This window comes from Oryzias melastigma, linkage group LG21 (genome assembly GCF_002922805.2).
Source record: "Oryzias melastigma strain HK-1 linkage group LG21, ASM292280v2, whole genome shotgun sequence".
NCBI lineage: Eukaryota > Metazoa > Chordata > Actinopteri > Beloniformes > Adrianichthyidae > Oryzias > Oryzias melastigma.
The window spans coordinates 15,970,923-15,978,567 of record NC_050532.1 but is presented as its reverse complement, the minus strand read 5'-3'; positions in this window follow the sequence as shown (position 1 = coordinate 15,978,567).

Below are 7,645 nucleotides of genomic sequence, written 5' to 3'. Positions count from 1 at the left end.
AAACAGGCAAGTTTTACAGATGTTTCATGGAAATTTATAAATGTGATAGAGACACATGATAGTTACGGGTATTTCGCTTTAGGGTGTCAATCAATATTGAACACAATTAGTAGGGTCTTCCAAATGAGTTTATTGTATTGAAGCTACATTTACACAACCTATACTGTCGCCTTATCCTCTGGTAATTGGATTACGTTCTAGCCCCACACACATACACATGGTTATTTTAAAATTTAGAGCTATAGATATCCACTATCCATCTGATAGACATCAATTTATAATGTATATCGCAGTTTAGATCTCTAGCAGACGACTTTCCCACAGCTAATTTCATCCCATTCCCATTATACCTTGCACATTACAAACCAGCCATTTGAGTAGTTTCTTCCCATTGGACACATGATGTCTATTAAGATAATTAATATACATTTACCAAAGATGCCTATCAATTATCTAATAGAAATTGATTGTAAATGTCTACTAGAAAACGAATAGACATCTATTGTAGATTTCTACTGGACTGCTCATACAACTCTATTAATCTTTTTCTGTGATCAACGTTTTTATTGATTCCACATTAAATAAAACAACTAGTGTAGATAAATAAATACTCAATTGCTAGCGAACATACTCATTACTTCTGTACATCTTTACAGAGTTATAAGGAACCATTATTTGATGAGTTATGAAAAAGAGAGAAAAAATGAATACATTAAAATAAAATAATTAAATAAATACAAATCAACCCAACTTTCCCCTTGTCCAAAATTCAAAATAAACAATTATTTTTTACAATATTGTTGGAAACGTTCAATAAAAGATTCCCATAACTCAATTGTGATACTCTGTACCTTCTGTACCCTAACAATAAAAAGTTAGTTGAGCTATCTCCATGAACATGAAAGGCAGCTTAGATTTATGCCAATAATGTTCTGCATATAGAGGTCCCCTACACATCTACCTCTAGACCTCTAATCTTGGGATATTTTTAGATATCTGTTATTGCTCTTTTTGTCTGTGAACAAAAAGGCTGCATTGTTGCTTAATCTTTAATTCTTTCACCTTGCCACAAGAAGAACCTAGTAAGGAAAAAAAGCCACCAAATCCAGAGACAGGAAATTGTAATCTTAAAGCTGCATTGAATCTGAGTTTCTTTTGGTTTTGGCTTTCCCCTCTTCCTGTTTTTGAGTCTCCATGGAAAGTTTTGTCAAGCTTCAGTTACCGCTCCAGGAGAACAACAATCATACAAGCCAAGCAAATGATATGATTTGATAGTAATTTGTTGGTGTATAATCACTTTTAGTTCCTCAAAACTGTGCTTTTTGTTGTATACTATCAGAGCAGACAGTTCTGTCCCTCCCTGCTCTGATCCCATACTGAAAGCTGTGTTTTATGCCCAACAGTGATGGGAAGTGAGCAATAAAATAGACGGTCTACTTTTCAGAGGCTGGGGCTGTTTCACGGACAATAAAGCAGCTTTTTTACAACCTTAAGACAGCAGAGGCGAGAAAACGGCTCATGTTGGTTGGCATGAAGCAGCGTTGTAGGGCAAAGGTCCAGGTGGATTAACCTGCCCTCCTGGGACCCTTCATGCTGGAAGAGGCAGGACAAAGAGGGATTTAGACATAAATGCTGCTTGACTCTGAGAAATCTTGTTATCAGAATAAACTCTTCTCGAGACATTTAATGGGAATGAACGCAGAGGGATGAACAGAGACACAATGGGTCGAAAACGGAATATAGACAGAAATCAGAACACACAAGTGGCACTTACCTTTTAATGAAACAAAGACAGGCTTATTTAGAGCAAAACATTTAAAATCTTAAACATATTACGTTTCATTAAAGTATAGAATCAATATTTGACAAAAAAAAGAACCAAAATGAACAGAGAGCAATTCATTTTTCTGCTTGTTGTAAAAACAAAATGACAAATTAATTTGGTTTTTAGTAGACAATATTGGAAAAGTTACATATTGTATACAAATCAACACAACTGGATTTTCAGTTGCCACTACTTTTGCTTAAATTAATTATTCTATATTGCTTTTTAGTTGCATATGTTTATTTTATAAACCACTGAAAGCTATCCGTTGTTTTCATTGAATGTTCTAATCTCCTCATTCTCTTTTGGGTGGTGGAAGAACTGTCCTTGTATTTTGTAGTTCTTCACATATTGTAAGATTCACTCCTATTGTCCCCAACAAACTACACAAACAGGTTTTTGGCAATCTGAAAAAAATGAGAAAAACATGAAGACTATACTCTAACAAACACAGGAGGGACTCCGTCAAGTTTTAAACCAGGGCACGAAGATGGTGCTAATCACCTCTGGGTAGTCTGTGTGTGTTGTTTTATCAAGATGGTCTACCTGAAGTTTGGAAGCTTTTTCAGACGGGCTCCATGATGACACGAGTAATGAACCCTTTCACACCAACTGGGACGTGCACTGTGCTTGCAGTCAGGTTCAACACTTGTTCAACACTTCAACAGTTTCTGAAATATTTAAACTGTCAGATGAAGAGACCCCATCAGAATGACATTGTGTGGTCCTTAGCGCACACGATTGCCACAAAGCTGCACTGTCGAAACCAGAAAACTCAGATAAGGACTAAAGTAGTTTTTTTTTTTTTCTTATCATATTTTCCTTAAACAGTTTTTAATGTCAACTGGCCAACTCAACTTAGAGTTAATCTTTCACATCACTGAAACATAAAGGTTACAGAGTAATGCACCTCACATTCATCTGACATGGTGCATTGACAAAGTATCATGGGGTACAAAAAAAAAGATTCAGAATACCAGTCAATCGCGATCATCATGTGTGACCACATCTTTCTGACCAACGACGTACGTTGTCTGAAACTCCTTTTGTCTGACCTTGACATGTTGTCAATTAAAAAGAAGAATGAAGAGATAAATATCACATTTTATCATCTCCGAGCAGCTGTGCCAGTCCGTCTCTGCCTCACCTTTCCTCCAGCAGATGAGAAGAAACTACACATCTCCAAAATGTTATCTGCCTCGGTTCTTTTTCTGAATGCATTTGGCATGTTTAATGTTGGTATTTTGTTAGAAACTCATATAAATAAATGCTCAACTGTGTTTTCCTTATCAAATCAGAGTTTCCAATACGACAAAACAGCAAACATCAAATTCAACTACCAATTTTTCGCATTTTTTTTCTTATTCCTGCATCCTCAGCTCAGAAATTGAGTTTGCTTTCCCTGCTGTGTGATGCTCTGATAAACTAAGCAAGCGAAATATGCATCAACTTCATGTCAGCGTTCATCATCTGAAGAGCCACAGTGAAACTACTGTGATTTATGTTCACATTTCCATTTGAGTGTGAAGCGTTACAGATGGCCTTTTTAACTGTGCGGATAAGTGTAATGATATGGAAGCAAGGGGGTTCTCATTCTTAGTAAACTAAGTATTTTATTTATTTCGCCACAAAAAAAAAAAAAAGAAGTATTAATTTCACACACTGCCACACACATACCCCCACCCCGTAGAAAAAGATTACATATTTGTTGTATTAAGGAGGCACCTCTGAGTCTGAGCAGAAAACAATTACAGCTTGGCGTGATGATGAATAAATGTGTCGGAAAAGAAGGTCACTCCATAAAATCAGTTAGGCATTGTGATTAGTGCTGAACGATGTATACAGGAGGATCATTTTGAATTGTAATGAGTCAGTCAAAAGCAAAACAAATATCTGAGCGGACTGAATCAATTATTATTGGGATGTTGATGTATTTACTCATAGATTCTTCTCTTTTTTTCAAAGTTTTTATAGTGTGAACAACTTTAATTATGAAGTATGGCAGGGGTCCTGGTTTTCAGTAACAACATTGTGCTTTCTGCCTCTCTGTGTCATTTCCTCGTGTTGTGACGATCCATTCCCCTCACAGCTGAAGTCAAGTTCAAGCAAATGGATATTGTTGCATGTTGCTGTGGGTGTTAAAGTCAATAACTGGGGTATACGAGGAAAAATATGAATCGCAACAGGCTAGATATTTGTTGTTTTGCCATCCACGAAGATCTTTTATGAGTTTGATTTTGTGCAGTTGCTTTAGGACAATCAGCTACTTGGAGTAAACAATACTCAGATTAATAAAGCTTAAATTAATATTTAAATATTTTTATTATTGTCTGCATTCATGTTTACTTTTCCTTAACATATTTATACATTTATTACTTTTGGGAATATTAGTTCCCATATAGAAGCATGGAACAGTTAATTAAATGTAGTTAACAGTTAAGAAAACTCTATAAAAAATAAAAAAAATCATTTACTTATTTCATTTTTTTTTCCCGTTAAATCCTCATTCTGCATCCTCCTGTGCTGTATAGTGTTAAAAAAATAATATCCTTGATAGTTCTGTCATTCTGTAAAGGTCGCTGAGTCAGATTTACTTTTTAACAGTCTATATCAAAGGGAGTGATTTAAACCCAATTCAACTGAGCAGAACCACAGAATAAAAAAAAGTGGCGCATAACGGTAAAAGGTCAGGTTGTGTTTCTCTGTCGCATCTGAGGAAGTAACTTTTTTTTCTTCTATCAAGCTTGATTAGTGTTGCCCTTCACTGCTGCAAGTGTGGTAAAGAAAAAAAAAAATCTATGTGGGAGGTTTAGGATCCTCGAATGAAATTCAGTAGGTAGACACTTTTCTGTAGCTAACATTTTATGACCTGTTTCAGCTAATAAAGACAACTTTTTCTTATAATGGGGTTATTTTTTATTATAATAACATTCATAATATACACATTTCTCAATTAATTAAATTGTATTTGAAAATTAATTTATTTTAAAGACAATGGAAATTGTGTTTTTGGTGTTTTTAACATGCTAATGTGGCATTTCTCTCATGATGGTGGACATATATGGAGAAAATTAAGCTTAAAATTACATTTCTTTATTCAAATCATTGTGAATCAGAACCAGATAAAAAAAATTCTGTTGGAAAAAAGCCTGTTATCGTTATATGGGCACTACAGGTGTTACGCCACAAGCTCCCTGCTACGCTCCATTTTGATGCATCCATTTGCATACAAATGGATCCATGTACATCTTTTACCTCGCAAAATCAGCTAAACCTGCGCTCTGAGCACCAGCCCCTTCCAACTCACGAAAACGAGCGGGTTCTCACATGCTGATGTCATAAAGTGAGAGCAGCTTCTTCCAGGATGCGTCTCCACGGTCAGCACTACCCCCAGGCTAACACAAACACACACTTTCTCCACAAAGCTAGCGGTGATCTGCCAGCTCTAGGATGACATTCTTAAATGGGCGGCACCTACAACGAGCGAAAGGCGGACCCTCAGAGATCGAGGCGTCTTACTTACAGGTGGTAAATGACTTAATTAAAAAAAAATCATATTCAGAAATAATTTGTACTTTCATGTCCCAAAGGTAATATATGTTCATGTATATATGGATAAAGTTTACTTTGAAAGGCTTAAAAAAATCATGGTATAGGCCCTTTAAAATAGATCAAAGGATGATTGGAATGGGACTCTAATGTCATTAAATCAACGTAAACTGTCAAAATATTATGCAATTCATACCTTCTAACCTTGTGCATAGTTTTTGATATGCACCTACATGTCTAAAATAAGTAGTGAAACATTTGTTTATTACAAGTCAGCTTTGACGTCATCATAGCAGGATGTAGCAAGCTGTTAGGAATGAGTCAAACGATGGAGTTCTTCTGGAAACAGTTTCAGATATGTATTTCTGTCTTTTTGATCAAAGCCATCAACTTCAAGGTGGCTTTTTAGGAAAGTAGTTTCCATCAGTATCCTGGTTAATAGAAAAATAGTTGCATGTTGTTAAACAAATGGACGGTGACATCACCATTTGACATCCTATGGAGGTAGTCATTCTTTTGTCACCCAAATAGATGGCTCAACCCAACCGTCAGAGGTCCTAACTAGTAACCATCAGAGCTTTCTCTCATCCCATGTTCTGTGTGTCACAGTGACTGCTCTCAGTCATTGTCAGTGTCGTTCTATGCTTCCGCTCTTTCTCACCTCTGTATTTTTTTCATCTTTCACTCCTTCTCCTTTATCTCTTGTGCCAATTGATTTCACTCTCCTGTCTTTTTCCCCCTGCAGCTGTCATTGTTCTAGTATTAGGGTATGTTTAATTGGGACTGGTGATTAATGGTCTCCTGTCACAACTCAGAGAAAAAGCATACGGTTGATTGAGCAAGAGACGAACGCTCAGCCTAAAAAGAAAAGATTCAGATACAGTGAAATGTTAATGTGTTTAGACTTCAGCCTGATTGTACTCTAAATTTGAAAGGGGTCGATATGTAGTGAAAAGTGGGATAAGTGAGCGTTCACTCTTAGTGTGAAATGCTGAAAATTCTGATACCAAAATGCAGTGGCGGGCCGTGCATTTCACACCTAGGCCTTCAGTAGTGCTCCATCTGAATCAATCCAACCCTCATTAACTATTTTATGGCAATAAAACTTCTAGTGCAGGTACAACTGCCACACACACACCAAAAGCATAAAAAATAACCTGATAAAATTTCAATATTATGTAGGGAGATAGCAAAATTTTACTCACCAAAAATCCAGATTATTTAAACACAAAATCCATCCTTTCTATCCTCAAGAAGATTTCGATCACTCTGTCGTGCAGAATCCGTGCGTTTCGCAGATGGAAAGTGTTCCGTGGCTGTGATAAGCTGGAAAAGGCTGCATGCGGGAAATGTTCTGGTATTCCTGAAGCCTCTTGTGGTCCAGGAGGGAGACAAACATCAGTTTTTGTGATCGATCAAGGTCTGTGTCTGGAAAATAATATTTGCGCGAGGATTTTGCGCTGCACGCGCCCGCGGTGCGTTCAGGAGCCTCGTAGATTTCAGCTTCACTCCCGCTCAATGGAGTCACGGAACTCCTTTACCCGTGCCAGACAAAACTGTGCCACAACTTTACCCAGACATTCATTTTCCACCAAAAATCAGACGATGAGACGCTTTCCACTGGTAACATCTTCAAACCTGACACGCCGCTCCTCGGCACCTGTGTCCGTCACATAACGCAGAACCAGAGCGAGCTGCGAGCTATCCAATCAAAGCTCGTGAAAATGCTGACGTTTCCGTGCGCCTGCTAGCTGGCCTTGGTTTGGCCTACTCCAAATCTGATTGGTTGAAGCAACAGTTTGGTCGACAATTATTTTATGCTACAGGGCCCGCAGAACTGATTGTGAAGGCCTCCGGGCAGATTTCTTTGACCCTAGCAACAAATGGTGCTGCAATGTGATTGGTTAATGCTTAAATAGGAAAATACACGTCTGGAAGCAGCGCAACCAGGGAGACAGCAATGAAAGGACGAAGACAGAGCATTTGGAATTATAGAATACGTATTCACGGAAATAAATAATAATTAATATCAGTCTGTGATTCAGATATTTTTAGGCCAGCAGAGAAGGCCTTGCAGGCCCTGACGGCCCGCCACTGCCAAAATGTAAGACTAAAATGATTGGGACAGTGTTTGGCTTGAGGAGGCCATTTTCATTTTGTGGAACTCTTTGTCTCCATCCACAGAAGCCCAGATGGATGGTGTGTGAGTGTGTAAACAGAGCATTTTGATGCTGCTTTAGGTGAAACAATTCCAGTTTTGGGGGGGGGGGG